This window comes from Fundulus heteroclitus, unplaced genomic scaffold (genome assembly GCF_011125445.2).
Source record: "Fundulus heteroclitus isolate FHET01 unplaced genomic scaffold, MU-UCD_Fhet_4.1 scaffold_37, whole genome shotgun sequence".
In the NCBI taxonomy this organism is placed as follows: domain Eukaryota; kingdom Metazoa; phylum Chordata; class Actinopteri; order Cyprinodontiformes; family Fundulidae; genus Fundulus; species Fundulus heteroclitus.
The window spans coordinates 1,628,907-1,651,829 of NW_023396781.1; positions in this window are offsets into that span (position 1 = coordinate 1,628,907).

The window sequence follows — 22,923 nt, forward strand, 5'->3', positions numbered from 1 at the left end:
ATGCCACTGTCCTCCACAATTACACTTTCAGTTTGTGACTCGATGTTGTTGGCCCATGAAAAGGTAAAATAAGTTTGAAATTGTTTTCATAAAGCCAAAAATTTAAAACCTGCATGACACACCTGTCATGCACACTAAAACCATTTTCAATTTATATAATATCTATGTAACAACACAGTCTTTTTGACCCATTACTGGTATGTCTAAGCTACAATGACACATTTAATAAGCTATATAAATTAAGAAATAAAAGTGTCTTTATGGAATAATACCTATGTGTGACAACAAATCTTCTTTGAAGACTTCTTGAAGGGGAACTTCTTGTGTGTTGCAGACACATATATTTCCTTTTTCCTTCTCAACTGTCATGTTTTTTTTCTTCATAGTAGGTACACCTGGTCTGGCGTTCTGTTAACTATGGCATCATCCAGGGAAGACAGATCACCCGCTATTACCATCTAATGTAGAACAGATTGCTGGATCAATGTGTGCTTCTGTGCTTTTTTGTCTGTTTTTTGTGTCTCTGCTCTGTCTTCTCTAACCTCCAGTCAGTTGAGGCAGATGGCCGTTCACACTGTGCCTGGTTGTGCTGAAGGTTTTTCATTCCCATTAAAGGGGAGTTTTCCTCTCCACTGTCGCTTCATGCTTGCTCAGTATGAGGGATTGCTGCAAAGCCATCAACAATGCAGGCGACTGTCCCTGTGGCTCTATGCTTCTCCAGGAGTAAATGCTGCTGGGTTTCCTTAGATAGGCAACTTTTTAACTATAAATTAAATTCAATTAAATTATACTATATGTATAATTTGATTGAATTTGACTTTATAAAGTACCTTCCGATTACACGTATTATGAATTGGCCCTAAACAAATAAAATTTAATTGAAAGCGTGAGTTTTCTTTATTGCAAATGGTTTGAACAATGTTTCTACCAATCAAAGGTGATGTACGATTATTTACCAGAGACCATATGATACAGTTAAAATTTGTCATTCAAGGAAATCTGCAGCACATTTTATTTTTATGTTTGTTGTAGTAGATCTAGTTTGTCCATAAAACTTTTTTCATCATTTACTTTTTCATATATACACGATAACAATACATTTCTTAACACCAAATAAAAAAAAGGGTCAATTATCAGACTTTTGTGTAGGAGAAACAAACTACGGTACAATACAATCACAGAAAAGTCTAAATATCACTTTGGTATGCATGAACTACCCTTCCAATACCCTGCCATGGTTTCAAATTGCTGTAATTTCTGCTTCTATTGAAAACATTAATTTATCCACACAAGAATCATTCCAGTTAAAGAACAATAATTAGACAACATATTTACCAAATAATGTAATATTTTCCTGTATTAGTTACTACAAACCGAGGTATTGATATCTTCTTTACACCATTTTCTATGCAGTGAGACGGAGTCTGGAAGACTGAGTCTTCCAGACTCCGTCTCAGATTCTCATACGTGGGTTTCTGGGTAGCTTTTTTCTTTGTGATCTGAGAAACATATTATGATACAATTACAAGACTGAATACTGAAGCAGTTTTTGATCCTATGCAGAATAATAATTGAAGTTTACATATACACCAGATAGTAGATGAAACCCCCATCATGTTTTAGGACACATTGTACTGACAGCTTCACCATTTGGATATATAGAGAAAAAAAATTAAAATGACATAATATAGTATCTCCTGCTGAAGCCAGATATTTGCATGCACTGTATGAAAAGTTCCAACGCCTGACATTAAATCAGACAAAACTTTTCCTGTTGAGGTCAGTTTGGTTAACCAAAATCTTTTTTTACTTAACTGGGAAATAATGTTTTTAGAGAATTTTGTTATTATCCAAATTCAGATATTTAAATACATTTCCTTAGTATTTGGTAATATGACATTTTATACTGTATAATGTGGGGCAAATCTTTTTTTTAAGATATTCTTCAAGAAGCTTTACAATTTTTCAGCAATTCCTACTCAATAAAACTGCATCAGATTTCTTGTGCCTCTTCCTCTGTGTGTGGCCTTTCACCCCATGTCAATATGAGATTTGCTTCACAGTTGGTAGTGACATTTTCTTCAGTCAGCATCTTAATGTCTTTGCTATGAAATGTATGTATCAACCCCAGCTAAGTAAGTTCATGTCTGGGTCATAGAACCCATCTCCATCCCAGATGGTTACATGCTAAAAAGCATTCTCATGCAGTTTATACTCACTATAATTGTTTGAACAGACAAACATGTCTCCTTCAGGAATCCAATTGTTTTACCCAAGTTTGAACCAGATTTGTCTTCCCTCTTTCTCAACCTCAATACCTATCATGTATACTGGTAAATAAAGCCACTATTGCCAAAAAGAGATAAATTACATCCACAGGAGTGTCTCCATTTGACTAAAATGTGAATTATCTCATGGCTTACAGAGCTATGATATCATTGTTTGAGCTTTTCCAAATCATTTGAAAAATGTAGTAGTCTAAATTTAAGTAAACTTTTGAATTTGAAAAAAGTAATAAAACTAAAACAATTTGAAAAGATGCTTCTACTTCTGTTAAGCAAATATTTATTAATAATAATTTTGGAAATTCTAGCGGACCTAAAACATGAAACATTTAGTGAGTTAATGCCACATATGGAGCACAAAAAGGGTTATATTGGTTTTTCAGCTTGGCAACGATTTTCTGCAAAAGCAGTGGGTGACACAGCAGCACTGCTGGAATCATTGGTAAGACTTGAAACGCATTCTATTAAAACACATCAACCGGACTTAAAATGATCGCTAAAAGCCATTCAAGTTTTGTCTTCTTCAGAAATCCCTTCCATGTTTTTTATTGTTGATAATCTTTCTTGAAATGCAGGGGTCTGGCATATGGCTCAAATGTGCAGCTGCAATCATAAATCATACAACTGAACACTAATAAGGGAAAAACAAGTAAACTATGAGCAGTGAAAAGAGAAATATAAATGACTTGCTCTAAACAACTCTGATCAGATGCTTTACTTGATGTGACCACAGAAGCTGGCATTGGGAAAGTAGGTTTTATCTGAATCACTATTTACAACCAAAGAGCAAAAATAAATAGAAAACTTACCATGGTATGTTGCTCTTTAAGTTACAATATCTTTAAATCTAGTTGGACTATTGTACAAAAAAGATTAGCAATAGCTTTAAAGCAAAATAAAGGGGGCATCTGACTCACTTTGCTCCTTTAAGTCCGAACACCCTCTAGAAATTCTTCCTAAACATAACAACCATCCCTGTACCTAAGTGGCAATCCTCACTGATGCAGTGGGGCAGGGCTTTGTCCATCGGGCATCAGAACAGATCTCGAGTGACATGCTTCTGTCTCCATCTTTCTTCTGACATCAAGCCACCAGGTGGGCAGCATTTAATCTGAGTTAAATGTCAGACTCACAACAACAACAGCTACAAAAGCATTCTCATGAGGGATTTAAATATGTTTTGACTGATCAGTTTACTTATAGTTCTGGAGAACTCATCAATCAGAACCTTTTTTACTGTCTAAACAATTCTTTAACGTTTTAAACAAATAATCCATAAAACATGTTCAACTGTGGTCTATAGTTCAGTATGTGTGCAAGTAGGAAAAGAATGGATTGCATAAGTTGAAATCATGACATTTTTGTTTCTCCTATAGAGCTACTGTACATTCTTTTTAAAAACAACATAGGCTTGTGGAGTGATAGTAGGTTAAAAAAAAGACATACAGAGAAGTCTGAGAAAAGAGCTTTACCATGCTCCTTCTAAGCCTTACTTTACTCTTTGGTCTAAATATAGTCTTAATTAAACCCCCACTAATTTACCATAAGTCTTCGATGCAAATAACTTTGAATGCATTCAAAGTTACTAAAATATAAAATGTGCAAGAAGTTTATAAAGATATAATAAATGTGCTAAAAGTTTTGCGCTACAAACAGTTTAGATCTCTGATGCCAACATGGCCAAAAGAGGGAGAGACTTGTCTGATGCTGAAATCAGCAGAGCTGGTCATTATCTGGTGTCCATATAAGGGGCAACAAGGATGTGCACAACACTGAATCATCAAACCAAGGCCACCCGCCTAAATCCACTTCTCCATCTCATGCATACAAGTTAACGGGGCTGTGGAGTTTTCATAGACCCATAGTAGCTGAGGTCCCCAAATGACGGCCTCTTCTGTAAACCACCAACATGGTGATGTGTCATTATTTCTCACTAATACAGAGTAGAGAAGGAATAGAATGTTGCAGGATGTGTTTTGGCATAGTAAGACGTAAAGGCAATGTGTAACAAGCATGTCCTGACATTTGTCAGGGTTGTTCTGAACAAAAGGTGTTATCATTAGAGAGGAAAACAACCTTTTGAGCAAAGCAGGAAATAACGTCAGTAACTGAAAAAACTCCACTGGGACCAGAGGAATGCATGATGCATCAATCAAAGATTAGTTACATTTATGTTCCTTAATGTCACGCTGAAAACTGAAATGCAGCATTTGCAATTAAACAAATGAATGAACCAATTAATTAGAAGTGTCATGGTGCTAAATCTCTTGACCCACATGCAGGACACACTGAGGAGACAGATCTGGCAGGTTCACAATATTTAAATATTTATTGACGGGGCGCGGGCCTCGGCGGAGGGTTAGAGAGCGGATGGAATGCAGGATCACTCTAAGAACAGAGAGAGGGAGTGTCAGGCAGGGTTACGGGAAAAACAGAGTTGAATTTAGGTACGGGCTTACTGCGTGAGATGAGAACAATCCTCCGGGGAGAGTGAGCGGATGCTGCGGCGGCCGTAAGCCGGTGCCGTTGGTGCTTGTGGCGGGAGAGGTGGCCAGATGGGGTGGAGGTGATCGGTTGGACGAGTGAGGACAAGGCTCGGAGGATCGGACAGCGGGGCGGCAGCTGTCAGCTGGATCTTAGCCGGCAGATCGCTGGGATCTCCAATGATTTGACAGCTTGGCTTGTGACCGGTGAGAGGACCAAGAGGGATCTGTTCCACTGAGGCGTGTGTCTTCTGAGAGGCTCTACGTGAAAAGATTCATAGCAAGCAACCTATTCAATTCGATTCAATTAAATTTTATTTATATAGCACCAATTCATGAAACATCTCATCTCGAGGCACTTTACAAAGTCAAAATCAGTCATATTATACAGATTGGTCAAAAATGTCCTATATAAGGGAACCAGTTGATTGCATCAAAGTCCCGACAAGCAGCATTCACTCCTGGAGAAGTGTAGAGCTACAGGAAGAGTCGTCTGCATTGTCCATGGCTTTGCAGCAATCCCTCATACTAAGCAAGCATGAAGCGACAGTGGAAAGAAAAACTCCCCATTAACTGGAAGGAAAAACCTCCAGCAGAACCGGGCTCAGTATGAACGGTCGAGGCAGATGACAGAGCAGAGACACAACAAGAGAGACAAAAAAGCACAGAAGCACACATTGATCCAGTAATCTGTTCTAGATTAGATGGTAGTAGCGGGTGAGCTGTCTTCTCTGGATGATGTCACAGCTAACAGAACGCCAGACCAGGTGTACATACTATTAAGAAAAAAGAGAGAGAACAAAAAGTTAAAAGCTGAAATGACAACAGTCATTTCAATGTAATACAATGCAAATCTGGAGAACAGTAGACGTTATAAACAGAAATGATGACAAGCAATGCATAGTTGAAGAACGGTAGAACTCGATAGAGTGAGAAAAATAGATCCTGATGTCCTCCAGTAGCCTAAGCCCATAGAAGCACATCCCCATAGGTAGGTCAGGGGAACATAAGCCACTCTAGTTATAAGCTTTGTCAAAAAGGAAAGTTTTAAGATTAGTCTTAAAAGTAGACAGGGTGTCTGCCTCACGGACCAAAACTGGGAGTTGGTTCCACAGGAGAGGAGTCTGATAGCTAAAGGATCTGCCTCCCATTCTACTTTTAGAGACTCTAGGAACCACCAGCAGACCTGCAGTCTGAGAGCGAAGTGCTCTGTTAGGAACATACGGGGTAATCAGAGCTCTGATATATGATGGAGCTTGATTATTAAGGGCTTTATACGTTAGAAGGAGAATTTTAAATTCTATTCTTGATTTAACAGGAAGCCAATGAAGGGAAGCTAAAATTGGAGAAATATGATCCCTCTTGTTGATTTTCATCAGAACTCTTGCTGCAGGATTTTGGATCAGCTGAAGACTTTGAACTGCATTTTGTGGACTTCCTGATAGTAAAGAATTACAATAGTCCAGCCTTGAAGTAACAAATGCATGGACTAGTTTTTCAGCATCGCTCCTGGACAGAATGTTTCTAATTTTGGCGATATTCCGGAGGTGAAAAAAGGAAACTCTGGAAACATGTTTAATATGAGATTTAAATGACATGTCTTGGTCAAAAATAACACCAAGATTTTTTACTTTATTACCAGAGGCCAAGTTAATGCCATCCAGATTAAGTGGTTGATTAAGAAGTTTATTTTTTGAGGACTCTGGTCCAAAGATTACAACTTCTGTCTTGTCAGAATTTAAATTTAAAGTCATCCAGCTTTTGATGTCATCAAGACATGCCTGTAGTTGAAGTAATTGATTAGATTCATCAGGATTTATGGTCAAATACAACTGAGTGTCATCAGCATAACAGTGGAAATTAATCCTATGCTGTTTGATAATTTTGTCAGTCGGAATTGTGATTTATTTATTATTGGCCTAATCCTGCTTCGCTACTAAAGGCCCATTTTTACCCCGGTTTAAGATTTGACAATAAAATAAGGAATCATTGATCAGAGGTAGAACGGTTTAAATACATATTTAATTCATAGAAATTAAATATGGAGACAGAGTACATACCATTACAAGATGTTCTCACCGCGGTGGATAAATCTGTCTGTCTGAAGTAAGTTTTACCAAGACATTCCTTTTATCAACTTTAAAACTCCTCCTGCAAGCTCAGAGGGAGGATGACTGACCCCCTCTCCTGCTGACCACCCCCTCAGGACAATAAAACTCCATGTTTATCTTACGCTGAAGCAGGAAAGGACAGACCCAACTCTGCTTTCCTCAGTAACCCCAACTAAGATATATTTTTAATTCTTAACAACCCCTCTGTTTTGATCCCTCAAAGATCAAACCAATAACTAGGCTAAACTAAGTCTATGTCTTGAAACCCTTAAACAAAATGTAAATAGTAAGATGTAATATTGTAACCCACTGTCCCCTCTGTTGGCGACTTATGAAATCAAATAAAGTTCAAATGTTCCCCTTAAATGTAAAATAACCCAAGTATAAGCTAAAAAGCTACTAAACCTATCTGAATCTCTAACCTACTAGAATTAAGAAAAGTAAGCACCTTTATCCGAGAGGTGCAAAGCTAAGATAAATGTGCAACTACCAGAAACTATTATATGATCTAAATATGACTTTAAGAGTCCTAACCTAGATTAACAATATGTCTTCTTAGAAATAAAGATAACCCATGAAAGCACTACACTCAGATCAAACCACAGAATAAAAAACAGATTTTCATGCAATGCAAAACCAAGATTCTAACGATACTAATATTGAACACCTTATGAATATGGAACGTATAAGACATATGCAGTGATTACAAAAACTCTCATTTTCTTTTTTCTCTTTTACACAATGCATTCAATTGTTGTCATGATGTCTTGCATCTCGGAGATGTCTTCTTCTCGCCTTTAAAGAAGATGGTTTAAAGAGTCAGTGTTCCGACCGCGGTCTCCACACAACTGTATGTTAATCTTTATTAAAAATAAAAAACAAAAACAAAATAAAATTCCAGCTGCCCCTTCCGTGGGTGGCTCTGTGAGATAAGTTGTTCCGGTGATCTTTCCTGGAACTTCTGTTTGGCTGGTACACACGGCTCTGGAATCAGATGGGCCCCTGACCTCTGGCCTACCACATCTGTCTGTGATTTTCTCAGTGCGCATCCTTCGAGGTTGGGGGTCGGTGAACTCCATTCACATTTCTCCTTATTATATGTCTCCTGAAACTTACACGACAACCGCTTAGATATCAAATGTTGTGTGCTACCTGTAATTCCGGAGGTTGACTTCGGTCCCGAAAAGCTCCTTTCAGTCATATGGAAACATATCCTGCAATGAAATTAACTGAACACTCCCACAAGAAACACACTTCACATCTTTTTCACCCCAATTTCAATGTAGTCTGTGCACAGAATTATAGTCAATTGTGTTTAGAATTCTCCCCATTAATCTGAACCAACCTTCTTGTTGTTTCCCCTCCAGCCTATGAGAAACCTATTTTAGAAATGTAATAGTTAATGAGACATTTTATTGCAATTCCTCTTTCCTGACGCTGGGCCTCTGATTGTCCTGCAAAAGAATGCCTGCACAAAAACTTTATACCTCCGGTGGGAATCGCCATGTCTGTGGAATCTAAAATTAGTTAATTTAGTTTGAAATCAAAGTACATTTTCCTGTAAGAATGTCAGAATGTTCTCTGGATTAAAGATTAAAGATTACCATTCAGCACACCACTCCACACAAAACCTTTCAGCAGTCACCACACCTCACTTCTGTACCATTTCCTCCATACTCAGATGTGTATGCTGCGAAAAAGTTCCTATTTTTTTCCTATCATTTTATCCAGTTGTTACAAATCCTGATCCAGTTTACTGCAACAGATATACGTGGCTTTGAATCCTTAACAAACCTACCTGACACACCAATGGTTTTAAAGTAAACTAAATATGCAATAAGTTACCCTCTGTTTATCTCTGTTTTATCCAGTTTTTTGTGGTTTATGTAGTTTTTCTGTTTAATTTAACATTCACTTTATTGTCCTGCTTAAACTGTTTAAGCCTTTTTCCAAGAACCCCCTTATAGAATCTGTCTCTAGCAGATACGTGGTGTCTGACACTCCGCTAATTAAATCTAATTTACGGTTCCGGTCTGTTTTGGGAGTCACTTAACAAACATTCCAGAGAGCCATGGGTAAGGTCTTTTGTGGGGGGTTTCTTTTTGTTTAAACAACCGTTATCTGATTTACAACGCAGTTACATACCTCCGTGGGGTCCTGCACAAGAATCCTTCCCTTAAATTACTTGTGCCAAGGGTTGATATAAAGTTTAAGATCTATATAACTTTACGATATAGTGTTATCATATAAATGTTTATGTCATATCCCTCTGCTTGGAACAAAATTAATTTTGTTACAAAACATTAACAATGAATAGTAGTAGTCATCGCAGGGAATCAATTAACTGCAAATAATTATCTGAATTGAAGTATGAAAAACACTGCCCTATATCCTGGATTCAGATCAAAACTCAATGCAATTTCATAATCCCACAGATCTACAAGAAGTCCTCCAAAAGTTGTGTAAGATCAGTGTACCCATTGAAATAATGATTGTAAACTAATTTGCTCACAGCAAGTTGATGGTATGAAAATGCTGAACGTTCCAAGGTACTTACATACTGATAAAATATTGGGTTTTACCTGAATAAAACACCTGGTAATGGCAGAGTCTGGTAAAATCTGATAAGTTTTAGCATGCAACAGTTATATTGTACAATAGAAAAATCTCAATACTTATGAGTTATCAAGAGATAGCCTAACAGATCCGTTTAACCTAAAAAGTGTATCTCTGCAATGAATAGGAAACAAGACGTCTCACCCAGATCACAGCTGTGCCTGCTAGTGAGAAGTCCCCTGCGTCATAGAAGCTGATAAGAACTTCCAGTCTGTAAATTTATGGCATGCAGCTGTGAGCATGCAGCATAACAGAACCCTAAATGTGAAAAATATCCCCACCCCAGTGGATTTTCTGCTAATAATTGTGATGGTAAAATACACCTTCTGCTGTCAATTATGAGCAATACGGTCCTGGACATAATAGAATTAAAACTCATGTTTAAAAGGACCATATCAGTTATATAGTAAAAAATTTTAAGAGACAGTAGTATATTTTTCAAAACCGCAAACCTGTAGAGTTCGTATCTGCCCAATCGGCTGCCTTAAGAAGTTATTACCTGCACCAATCCATTTGCCTAGAAGCTCAAGAGTTGGAGACACAGAAAAAATATTAGAAATCACATTCCATAAAATTTGGTCAGAAGAATATTGCTAGAAATAACAGTCTGAATTACCTTAACAAAAAGTCTGTTATTAGTCTGTGGTCCTTGAGATGGACTGGACTGACATGTACAGCAGATCAGGCAGAAAAGAGATTGGAGTTTAGACGTCGCACTCACAGCTTCCATGTATGGAACTCCACATTTCGTCCCCCACGTGTTGCAGTGATTCGCTGTCGATGCACCTCAGTGACAAAGTTCTGGTCCACGACTCAGAAACTGGATGAGACATTCAACTCCAGTGTATGCAGACAGTCATTTTTCCTTGACAGCTTAGGATCTGTGCTGTTCATAGGCGTTGGCCATTGTTCCAGGGTGAGGAAACATTGTTCATGGGAGCGTTATCCCCTAGATGGGGCACTGACCTTCTTGAAGTTGAGGTGGTATTGGGACTTCTTGCCAGGATTTAGTGATGTGAAACAGTCCTTGGCCCAGTGTCCAGCGTAAGCAACTGTCCCAGATGTGATGGGTGCCCCACGACACACATATCGGCTGTAAATGCTCAGTTTCATTCTTCCAACCCCAAATCGGCACCGATCTGCGTCTCATGTCAGACGTGTCCATACTCCAGAACGAACAGACGTGTAACAAAATTAAGATAGAAAAAGAAAAACAGGGGGGAGGGAGCTCCCTCACCTTAAATTAAAATAGAGACAGTTCTCGATGGAATCAGCTGCTTACTGTCACTCCTTCCTATATTGTTTTCCAATAACTGTAATTTTACCAACTTTTAGTAATTAACAAACTCAAGCATTGTGTATCACCCTTCCTTTGAGTCACAGGCAAATGGTGTATCAAATATTGTCTGAGCGAGCGTATCAAGATTGAAATTCATCAGCTGAGATATTGAAGAGGGCACGTTTTTTTTGGGGTTTTTTTAAACACTATTACTCTAAATAATTCCCCTAAATTGGACTGATTTATTTAGGATCCACACCTGTGTGTTTGATCCATCCTACTGATTTTTTCAGAAGATATCGAGAGTCCCAGTCAAACTCAGGAACCTTCTGCTAAAGTGTATAAAGAAAATGCTGTGTAACTCCATCTATCAAGGAAAAAATATATAAAAAACACCAAAGGTACATTTTAAAACAGCTCTAAAATCAGTTATACGCCTGTGTTTAGTAAATTTTGAAGTCAAATTCTGCCGGCCACAAACAATCACCAGCAACTGATGTTGAAAAGTTTATTCACCAGAATTTGCACATTACCAAATGAACAAAGAAAAAAGATTCCTCGGGCTCTAAATTACTGTGTAACAAGGGCATCTGCATTTTGTGGGACCATGAAAATGTGATTACATATAATGAATAATTTGGGGACCGTCCTGTGATGATCCCGTAATATTGTCTATTTGTACTAGGGTTTGGCGCCCTGCAATATCAGTATCTATAATAAAATGATACACGCCATTAACATTTGTCACAGATTCCTCAATTTTAGCTGCTTCATTTGAGGATAACTTCAAAACTGACTCATGACTAAATGCAGTGTTAACAAAATCTGTCAAATTAACCGCAATATCCGTTTGCACACACTATTAAGGTACAGTTTAACCCAACTTTCAACTCTGTTTAGTTCTGCTTAATGTGGTTTTCCCAGGCCTGCAAATGAGCAAAAGTTTATAGGGTGGCTATTTCCTGCTCCCTATTAATCAGCTAGATTTAAGTCTGATGAATTATATTTATTTATTTATCTATTATAACTAGGGCTATCAAACAATGAAAACCATTTAATCACTATTTAATCGCAAATTATATGTCATGTCTGAAAGTATATATATTCATTAGGCATTTTAAAACGCTATTTTGCAATAGATAATGCTAGTTAAAATTACACTCTAACAGAAGGCATGTTCCCTTTTTTGTGTTTTCCCAATTTATAATGCCTCAAACAAATGTTCAATGTCTGCCAAATTTTCAACAACTTTTCCAAACTTCTAACCACTTTCTAACTTTTAGGCTACAGTTCAAAATAAAAAGTTTTCTCCAGAACTCACCAAAATGCAGCTGTTCATGCTCTCCAATGCAACTCACCCATACAGCTTGCAGCCAATACCTCAAACGTTTTACTGCATTGAAAGTTCTCCTGCACTTCAACAAACATTATTAATGCATCGACCTTTTTTCTAATGATTTCCAAATTCCCCTTAGTTTTTCAACCATATTTTTACTTATCACTTTTACTTAACAAAATTAAACTGCTCCCCAGTCATTGCTCTTATCTTCAGGCCCATGCACGCGGAGAAATTCACACCCTCATGAAGACACACACACACACATACACACACCCACTCTCCGCTGAGTTGCAGGGTCCAACCAATCTCTCCTTCTCTCAAAACCATGGATCCCATATTACCGAGACATGCAAAACATCAGACAAGACATAACAAATATAACATTTAAGACAGACAGCCTTGCGCGCGCAGAGGGTCTCCTTTTAATACCCTTCCACTCGACGAAACGTTTCCTTATGTTAAAATCTCCTCGTCTGATCGTCGTGTTCTCGAAAAACCCCGTTTTTCGAAAACTAGAAAACAAACTTCTATTGTCTTCCTGGGGCCCCTTTTTTTAATCTCTTATCTTTCTTTCTCTATTACAAACCTATCCCTGTGCTGCATTAGGGTGTCCCCTTCCCCAAAGAAAGCACTCCATCTTAGTCATAAATTCACCAGTTTGTCAGTCTGGTGCAGAGGTGACCAAATCTCGGGACTCTTTTTATTCTTTGTATTTTATCTTTTTTATTTGATTTTAAATAAGTTTTTTGCAATCTCAACATTTAAGTTTCTTGGCTGTTATTTCTAATTTCCTTCTCATACAGCCTCACCATCTAAGATTACTTGCCATTTAATTTTCTATCTAATTTTTCGTTTTTCTGACGCAAACAAACACATAAATCCCATTCAATCATTTCTCGGTTTCAACATAAATTCCATTCAAACCTAGTTATACCGTTCAGCCTCTGATATTTTGAGAAGAAAGCTTCTCATTTACAGCAACACTTGATTTAGCCTACATCTAATCTTTAGCCAATAGGAGAATCAAAATCTCCTTACTTTTTTTCGGGTCGACCCTGTTTTGCTGTAAGTGATTACTTCTTCGTGCCCAAATTCAAAATGTTCCTCCATTTTAATGTCAAATCCGGGTCACGGCACCAAATTGTGATTTATTTATTATTGGTCTAATCCTGCTTCGCTACTAAAGGCCCATTTTTACCCCGGTTTAAGATTTGACAATAAAATAAGGAATCATTGATCAGAGGTAGAACGGTTTAAATACATATTTAATTCATAGAAATTAAATATGGAGACAGAGTACATACCATTACAAGATGTTCTCACCGCGGTGGATAAATCTGTCTGTCTGAAGTAAGTTTTACCAAGACATTCCTTTTATCAACTTTAAAACTCCTCCTGCAAGCTCAGAGGGAGGATGACTGACCCCCTCTCCTGCTGACCACCCCCTCAGGACAATAAAACTCCATGTTTATCTTACGCTGAAGCAGGAAAGGACAGACCCAACTCTGCTTTCCTCAGTAACCCCAACTAAGATATATTTTTAATTCTTAACAGAAGCATATACTGTATATAGTACAGAGAATTGGTCCAAGGACTGAACCCCGTGGTACGCCATAAGTGACCCTAGAGTTTGAAGAAGATTTATTATTAACATGAACAAATTGGAATCTGTCCGACAGGCTTTAAACCAGCCTAATGCTTTCCCCTTAATCCCTACAGTATGCTCAAGTCTTTGTAGGAGAAAATTGTGATCAACTGTATCAAATGCAGCACTGAGATCTAACAGGACAAGTACAGACACAAGTCCATTATCTGAGGCCATGAGAATATCATTGGTGACCTTCACCAGAGCCGTTTCAGTGCAATGATGAGCTCTGAAGCCTGACTGAAACTCCTCAAGTAGGTCATTACTTTGTAAATGTTCACATAGTTAATTAGCAACTACTTTCTCAAGAATTTTAGATAGGAAAAGAAGATTAGATATAGGTCTGTAATTTACTAACTCATCTTGATCAAGAGAAGGTTTCTTAAGTAAAGGTTTAATAACAGCTACTTTAAAAGCCTGTGGTACATATCCATTTACTAAGGATAGATTAATCACGTCCAAAATAGGGCCACTGATCAATGGGAATACCTCTGTAACAAAGACCCGGTTCGTTACTGTGAAGTAGAAGCATAGCTTTTATCCTGAAACACTTGAACATGCACATAGCACTTTGGATGGCACACTGCACTTTAAAGTTTTTACTAATTTGCACATCTCCAGGCTCCAGCCTGTAGAAATAAGAATGATGAATGTGATTTTGGTGATATCTTTTAAGGGTCAGTGTGTAGTAGTGATGTTACGTTATGTGCCGAGGCTTCGAAGCGTGTGTCGAGTAATGGAGGGGGCGTTTCCGTGAAGCGCGTATCGAGGCTTGCTTCATTTAGGGGAGGAGCCCAAAACGATGACGTCCGAAGCCTCGCTGGCCGGCTGTACCACGTGACTGCTTCAGGAAGTGGTTCAGATGTTGGCGCGGCTTCGACAGCTTTTAGAAACCCCACTGGCTCCATTCAAAATGTGGGTTGTTGTAGGCGAGTTGCGGTCAGTTGAGAGAGTGGATAGAGTTCTGATAGTTTGGATAGCAGAGTTTGGATAGTGGTTATTTAGTTTGAGACAGTTAGTTTGGTGTTTGGAGAGTTTAGGAGAGAGATAGATAGATAGGAGATCATTGACAGTCACTGACTTCACACGGTCACACGCAAACATGGCATTTTTCACGCATAAAAATCCCAACGCCCATCTGGGCAGCGGACGATAAAAACTCCGCCTTCTGCTGAGATGTTTCAGCTTCTTTCACAGCTTGTGGCCATCAGTAATTCCTGCTGCAGTTCATGTTAACAGAGCAGCAGGAAGAGTGATCAGAGTTATGAATAATTTTAGTCTTATCCAGCGGTTGAAAGTGTGCCGGTAAGGTCCTGTACTACGTACGCAGGAGGGAGGGGGGGGGGCTGCTGCCAGATAAAGCCTTCATTCAGAACCAGTCATGGCTGCACTCTGGATCATAAAACAGTTCTGCTCACCAGATGCAGTTTAAAACGCTACGTCTGGTTATAAGTTGTTTTTATTAATGCTGCATTTTTTAACTACATGCACCGTATTTCTGTGCCTCAGCACTTCGGTGCGCTTTTTTCAGGTGCGCAAAATTACGTTACTTGTAATTTGGGTGCGCGCTTTCATTTTAAAGAACTTGTAACATCAGGAGGCTGATCTCAGACCGGTCGGCTCCTATGATCACTGTATAGGAGCCCTTTACAGTTTTTATTTATGCATTTCCACCCTGTTTATCCCTCGCACGCAGCGCACCATCGGGTAAAATCCTCCCACCTCACCGCCCAGAGCACACTGAGGAGAGCAATAGAGATTTGTCTGGTCGACTGAGATGAGAAACCTGTTGCTGTGAAAGGTGATATAGGTTATAAACTGTTACTGTCTAGAATTGCATTGAGCTGAAAAGAGAGGAGACATCAGCAGCTGGATCGTGCGTAAAGACGCAGCAGGAACCTCTGTGTGCTTCAGTGTTGCTGCTGAGGGGAAACTGTGGGACCGTATAGTACTGGGCTAATCATTGGTCACAGTACCCCAATCTGTACATACTTGCACTTATTTATTTATGCACCCCGGCATCATCTGTGCCATGTGAGCGTGTCTTTTCAAAGGCTGGAGAAGTAGTATCAAAAAAGAGAAATCATTTGAAACCAAAAACTGTGGAGAAATTGTTGTTTCTTAATAAAAATGCATGAAATCATCCAAGTTACACAAGCATTAGCCTATTCACTACCCCCTGCCTAGTTCCACAAGCACTTTCATTGTCCTCTGCCTGATTAAGCCCATGCCATTTTTCTAGAGTCCCAGAAAAACAGTATTACACAACATGCCATATCATGTCACTACTATTTTGGGAATAATTACACAGAGAGAATACATTCAAACAATATTTTATTGTACACATGTGTTTACAAAATTTATGTAGACAAAAGATTTCGTCCTACACCTTCTGTGAAGTCATTCCCAAGAGCCATAATAGACAAAAATGATATGCATCACACGTGTTAAGATACAGCTGGCTGTGATTATACAACTTGCCAGTAGGTGGTGCTGTGTGCACATGAACCGTCAAGAAATTAACCTTTTCTCGAACCAGTTGGCTGAGTGGTTCAATGCCTCATGAGGCTTCATCTCGCCATCACTAGTGTGTAGTGTATGTGGTATGTTTTAAAGGGTTTTAGAGTGGTGTAATGTATTTTTTTCTAACCTTCTTCTTGTGTCCAGGTGTCTGGCAAAAAGATTCCCCAGAGACCAGACACCTATTTGAAACCTTCCGGGTCAGACCAAGAACAAAGAAGACAGGGGGGAGTTGTTTACTGGTTTTAGAAATGCTGGAGAATTATTTATCGTAATTGTTTTTAATTTAATTTATTAGTGGGTTTATTTCTACATAATTATTGGTGGGTTTTTTTTGGAGGAATTTTACATTAGTTTTAAAGCAACCAATGTTTGTACACTCCTAGTTGTTTTAAATGGTTTTTACCTAGTTGGGCGTGGCCCCTTTAAAAAGCCATCTTGTTCATTCGTCAGTGAGTTTGGATTGTTGGAGTTTCTGGAATGTCACCTGCTGTTCTGCTGCTACTAGGTAAAACCTTAACCTCCATGCACATACGGACTGCACTTGCCCTTTTTGAATGCACTTGCACTTTTTTTGAATTGAAAAAAAAGGACATGGAAACTGAGGACATGAAAACTGCTTGACCTCTCAATTTTTGTTCATTGGTACCAACCTTGTTTGTTCCACCGCTCGTGCCAACCTGACCGCACTGATCCACACGGTGGGATAGTGTCGACGACCTCCTTAAACAACTTGGTTGGGAGTGGGTCCAACATGCAGGTAGGTTTAGATGAAGCTAAAATTTTAGATAGCTCAGAAAGCTCTACTGCTTTTAAACAGTTCAGATGCTGCAGGTTCTAAAGATTCCTCCAACGCTGCCTCACTTACTGAGGCACAAGGGTAGTGCAACACATCTCCTTTGCATAGAGTTGATCATGTTGTCAATTGTGGCTTGTGGAATGTTGGTCCACTCCTCTTCAATGGCTGTCCGAAGTTGCTGGATATTGGCAGGAACTGGTACACGCTGTCGTAACCGCCAATCCAGAACATCCCAAAAATGCTCAATGGGTGACATGTCCGGTGAGTATGCCGGCCATGCATGAACTGGGACGTTTTCAGCTTCCAAGAATTGTGTACAGATCCTTGCAACATGGGGCCGTGCATTCTCCTACTGCAACATGAGGGTGATGTTCTGGGATGTATGGCACAACAATGGGCATCAGGATCTCATCACAATATCTCTGTGCATTAAAAATTCCATCAATAAAATGCACCTTTCGGAGTGGCCTTTTATTTTGGGCACACCCGTGCACTAATCATTGTGTCTAATCAGCATCTTGATATGGCACACCTGTGAGGTGGGATGGATTATCTTAGCAAAGGAGAAGTGTTCACTATCAAAGATTTAGACTGGTTTGTGAACAATATTTGAGGGAAATGGTGATATTGTGTATGTGGAAAAAGTTTTAGATCTTTGAGTTCATCTCATAAAAAATGGGAGGAAAACTAAAAGTGTTGTGTTTATATTTTTGTTCAGTACATCATATTTTATTTTAGCAAATACTGGATTTGAATATATATATATATATATATATATATATATATATATATATATATATATATATATATATATATATATATATATATATATATATATATATATATATATATATAAATTAATTCAGCAGAAACACAACAAGAATTTATGACTGTATATTGCTGTGAATAACAAAAGCCTTTTAGCTTCCAGTGCATTTGGAAGCCTACTATATGACCAATACACTTAATGTTTTAAATGGCTTTAATTTTGAAATTCCACATCAGAGCTTAACGAGCTTTGGTGAGTAACATACGGAGGTGTTCTACTGTCCATAGACATTAAATAGGTAGATGCCCCATGGACTGGCACATGGACGTTTGGGCTGTCAGAAACGAGTTGTGGTTATAATACAGGACACTGTCACACATGAAAAACCATGTTTTAATGCTGAAATGCGGTGTTTAAACAACATATTTCATATATTTATGATCTTTAACAGACAGGCATATGGCTTATTGATGTATAGATACGTGATTTCAAGCTGAAATACTTTGTTTTATGCTATTTAACAGCAGAGGTGTCAAAAGTATTCATGTGTCACTCAAGAAGTATAGATACTAGCGTTTAAAAATACTTCTGTTGAAGCAGAAGTATCAATACGAAACCTTTTATTCAAGTAAAAGTATAAGATTACTGGATATAAAACTACTTAAAGTATTAAAGTAGATGTAACACCCCTCCCCCATTATTATAATTTTATAGTATGATGTTACTATTGAAAAAAAATTGGCATTGGCTTGTTATGCCATCAGAGCCATGGACAAAATTAATATTGAATTGGAAGCCAAATAAGTTTTACAGGAACCAAAGGTATTTCACACCCAAAGCAGTGACCGCCTCACAGCAAGAGTGCCCTGGTGTTGTGCCAAACCACGCGCCGCAGACGATCCCTTCAGACTATACCTCTTTCTTTGCTCACTTCTTCTTCCTGGGTCTGCTCTGGAGGACAGGGCCTACGCTGGCTGAGACCGGCCAGCCGTGCATGGGGCCACATGGGCCTCGAAAGACCCACAAGTCAGCACAGGGGAGAAATCTCTCTTTGCTAAATAAATGTTATTTCATCAAATGTTTTGTTTAACTCAGGATTTGCATTGTGGATGGGTTGACACACATGCCAAATTAGTTCATCTAATTAACTCCATTCCATTCTCTTTAAGTCAGATCTGCAGAGAACCAGGATTTACTGAATTATTCAGATGATGATCAACCACTTTGTTTTGTCTTTGTGTTCTTTTGCATGTAAATAGTTCCTTAGCTTCTTTTTATCTTAATTTTGCTTAGTAGTTTAGTTAAGTTTCACTAGCCTAGTAGAGAGGATTTATTGATTGGAAAATAGTGTTAATTCAGATAAACAGCATTATAAAGTGATGTTTTCTGGATGTTCATTTTATTTCTGTTAATAAATTATTGCACTTGAAGAGAAGTTGTCACTGCTTATTCTATATGTGTGCAGAGTTTGCTGTTAAAAGATTTCACCAGTGCTCGAATCACCCCTTTCAATATTTTCCTGATATCAGCTCTAGTGCTAATATCCACCAGACCATACTTAACAGAGTTATTTATTAAACATTAAATAACTTTTAAACAGTTTATAATTGCACAACAGGCTGTTTCACTCATATATATGTCAATTGAAAACAAACCATTGCAACCTATGCTTTGCAACTAGGGCTGGAACTTAAGACCCTTGAAAAACAACTGTTTTGCACAGATTCTTGCATGCCCTGGTACTCTGTAACTCCAGGGTACTTAATTTGGCAATGTGATTCAGCCTTAATTTGTGAAATACGGCAATAACAGATCGATAAGCATACGCTTATGGTCCATCTGTTGGGTTTCTGCATTGTTTTCACCAAGTAAAAACTCAGCTTTTTCACCAAAAGCTGAGGTCCACTCAGCCCACAATGGTGATGTGCATCATGTGATCTACACTCAATAGCTATGATAGCTATTGAGCGTAGATCACGTTATGTGACCGTGACCACATCACGTAGATCACGTAATGTGACTCTCTTCAACCATACGTTACCGAAAACACGGGTAAAGTTGCTCCCTCTGCCTTTACTCTCGTTGGCTGCTATGCTAGCCTTGAGTAAGAGACCCATCCAATATAGCGGCAACACAGTGCACTCCAGTACGTAATGAGGCTTCTATGTATATAATGTCTATACTACTGTCAACATTAAGTGACAGTATCCAAGGAAAATGTACGGTTTGGTAGCAACATCGACAGCAACTTAGGTCAAAGTGACAATGTAGAGATTTTGAGGGGCCCTTGTTTTGAAATTCCACATCAGATGTGGATGAAAGTAGTTGAGCAGCATCTGGAGGTGTTCTGCTGTCATGAAATGACAGTATCCACTGAAAACATGCAATTTAATAGCTACATTGACAGCAACTATTAAATATTACATAAAGCAGTAAAAATTATGTCAACTAACTGAAGTCAATATGTGTACTTTTTAAAAAAGTCGATACACGTCAAACATATTGCCTTTATTTTGAAAAGTAGTCTCAGGCGTTACTACCGTAATGCATAATGCAAAACCGCGAGGGCTGGCTTGACGGAAGTTGACTGAAGTTTCCATTCAGTGTGTGTAAAATTAAAGAAAACCTCAGTAAATCTACAGATCTAGTACAGCGCATCCTTTATCTTTTCCAGAGTTTCCCCCGCCGTATTATAAACCTGGTGGGCCAAGAGTTGTTGTTTTTTTATTTTACTATTTATTTATTTTAAATGCATCAGTCTATGAAAGCAACATAAAACAGTCAGCTTGACAACCCTCCATGACAACTATTGCCAGGATTACCCCACTTTCTGGGGGAAACCCTTTTTTTCTTTTCCTTCAGGTGTGGTTCATAGATTGTAGATAGTAAAATTATGTTCTGCTCTTCAGTTTTTCTGGACCTCCTTAATGAAAACCCTTGGTCAACCACTTACAAGCAGTGTGTTCATGTCAAAACCTCTCGAGTCTGTTTGGTTTGACCCTGCTGTTGAGTAGGGCTGGAGAAACCCGGGCTGGCCGTGAAACAAACTGCTCCTGAAACACTGGCATGCTGTTTTGTCCTGAAGGTCATCCTGGAGAAGGTGGCTGTGGCTGGCTTATCCATCTCAGGTTGATACCAGGGTGGTCTGGCAGAACATCTTACAGAATTTTTTTTTTTGTTCCTTTTTTCTCATTTCAGTTGAACTGCATCCAGGGAACATCATGTCACCACACATGATCAGCCAATCAGAGACAGAATTTGGTAAAGCTTTGACCACTCTGCATTGGCTAGCCAATAAGACATTTTTTCCATTCTGCATTTGTCTAAAGCCAGAGAAATTTAAGAAAATATATTTTGTTGTAGGTAAAATATTGTCCCCCTGGCTGAAAGCTGCTCTCCCATTCCATGTCTTTTACAGGGAATCTTCTAAAGGATAAAAAGGCAGGCCTAAATCTGAGTTTCACACAGTTTTTAGTAGTTAATAAAGATTTTTTTTATTTATTCTTACTTTTGCTGTATTCAAAATGCCATCTATCCATCAATCTTCTTCCGCTTATCCGGGGTTGGGTCGGGGGGTAGCAGCTTCAGTGGGGAGGCCCAGACGTCCCTCTCCCCGGCCACTTGGGCCAGCTCCTCCAGGGTAATCCCAAGGCGTTCCCAAGCCAGCAGAGAAACATAGTCCCTTCAGCGTGTCCTGGGTCTTCTCCAGGTGGGATGTGCCCGGGACACCTCACCAGGTAGGCGTCCAGGAGCCAGCTCAACTGGCTCCTCTCGATGTGGAGGAGCAGCGGCTCTACTCTGAGTCCTTCCCGGATGACTGAGCTCCTCAACCTATCTCTAAGGGAGAGCCCAGACACACTACGGAGAAAACTCATTTCAGCCGCTTGTATCCAGGATCTCGTTCTTTCGGTCACGACCCAAAGCTCGTGACCATAGATGAGGGTAGGAACGTAGATCGACCGGTAAAGAGAGAGCTTCGCCTTTTTGCTCAGCTCTCTCTTTACCACAACGGACCGGTACAGCGCCCGCTTCACAGCAGACGCTGCACCAATCCGCCTGTCGATCTCCCGCTCCATCTTCCCCTCATTTGTGAACAAGACACCAAGATACTTGAACTCCTCCACTAGGGGGCAGCACGTCCTCCCCAACCCGGAGAAGGCACTCTACCCTTTTCCGGTTCAAGACCATGGTCTCGGATTTGGAGGCACTGATCCTCATCACGGCCACTTCACATTCGGCAGTAAACCGCTCTAGTGAGAGCTGTAGATTACGACCTGGTGAAGCCAACAGGACCACGTCATCCGCTAATAGCAGAAACGCAATCATAAGGCCACCAAAACAGATCCCCTCAACACCTTGGCTGCGCCTAGAAATTCTGTCTATAAAAGTTATTCAATTCAATTCAATTTTATTTATATAGCGCCAAATCATGAAACATGTCATCTCAAGGCACTTTACAAAGTCAAGTTCAATCATATTATACAGATTGGGTCAGATTATACAGATTGGTCAAAATGTCCTATATAAGGAAACCAGTTGATTGCATCAAAGTCCCGACAAGCAGCATTCACTCCTGGGGAACCGTAGAGCCACAGGAAGAGTCGTCTGCATTGTACATGGCTTTGCTGCAATCCCTCATACTGAGCAAGCATGAAGCGACAGTGGGAAGAAAAACCACCCATTAACGGGAAGGAAAAACCTCCGGCAGAACCGGGCTCAGTATGAACGGTCATCTGCCTCGACCGACTGGGGTTACAGAAAACAGAACAGAGACACAACAAGAGAAACAAAAAAGCACAGAAGCACACATTGATCTAGTAATCTGTTCTACATTAGATGGAAGTAGCGGGTGAGCCGTCTTCTCTGGATGATGTCACAGTTAACAGAACGCCAGACCAGGTGTACCTACTATGAAGAAAAAGAGAGAGAGCAAAAAGTTAAAAGCTGAAATGACGATAGTCATTTCAATGTAATACAATGCAAAACTGGAGAACAGTAGACTGAAGAACAGTAGAAATCAGTAGAGTGAGAAAATTAGACCCTGATGTCCTCCAGCAGCCTAGGCCTATCACAGCAC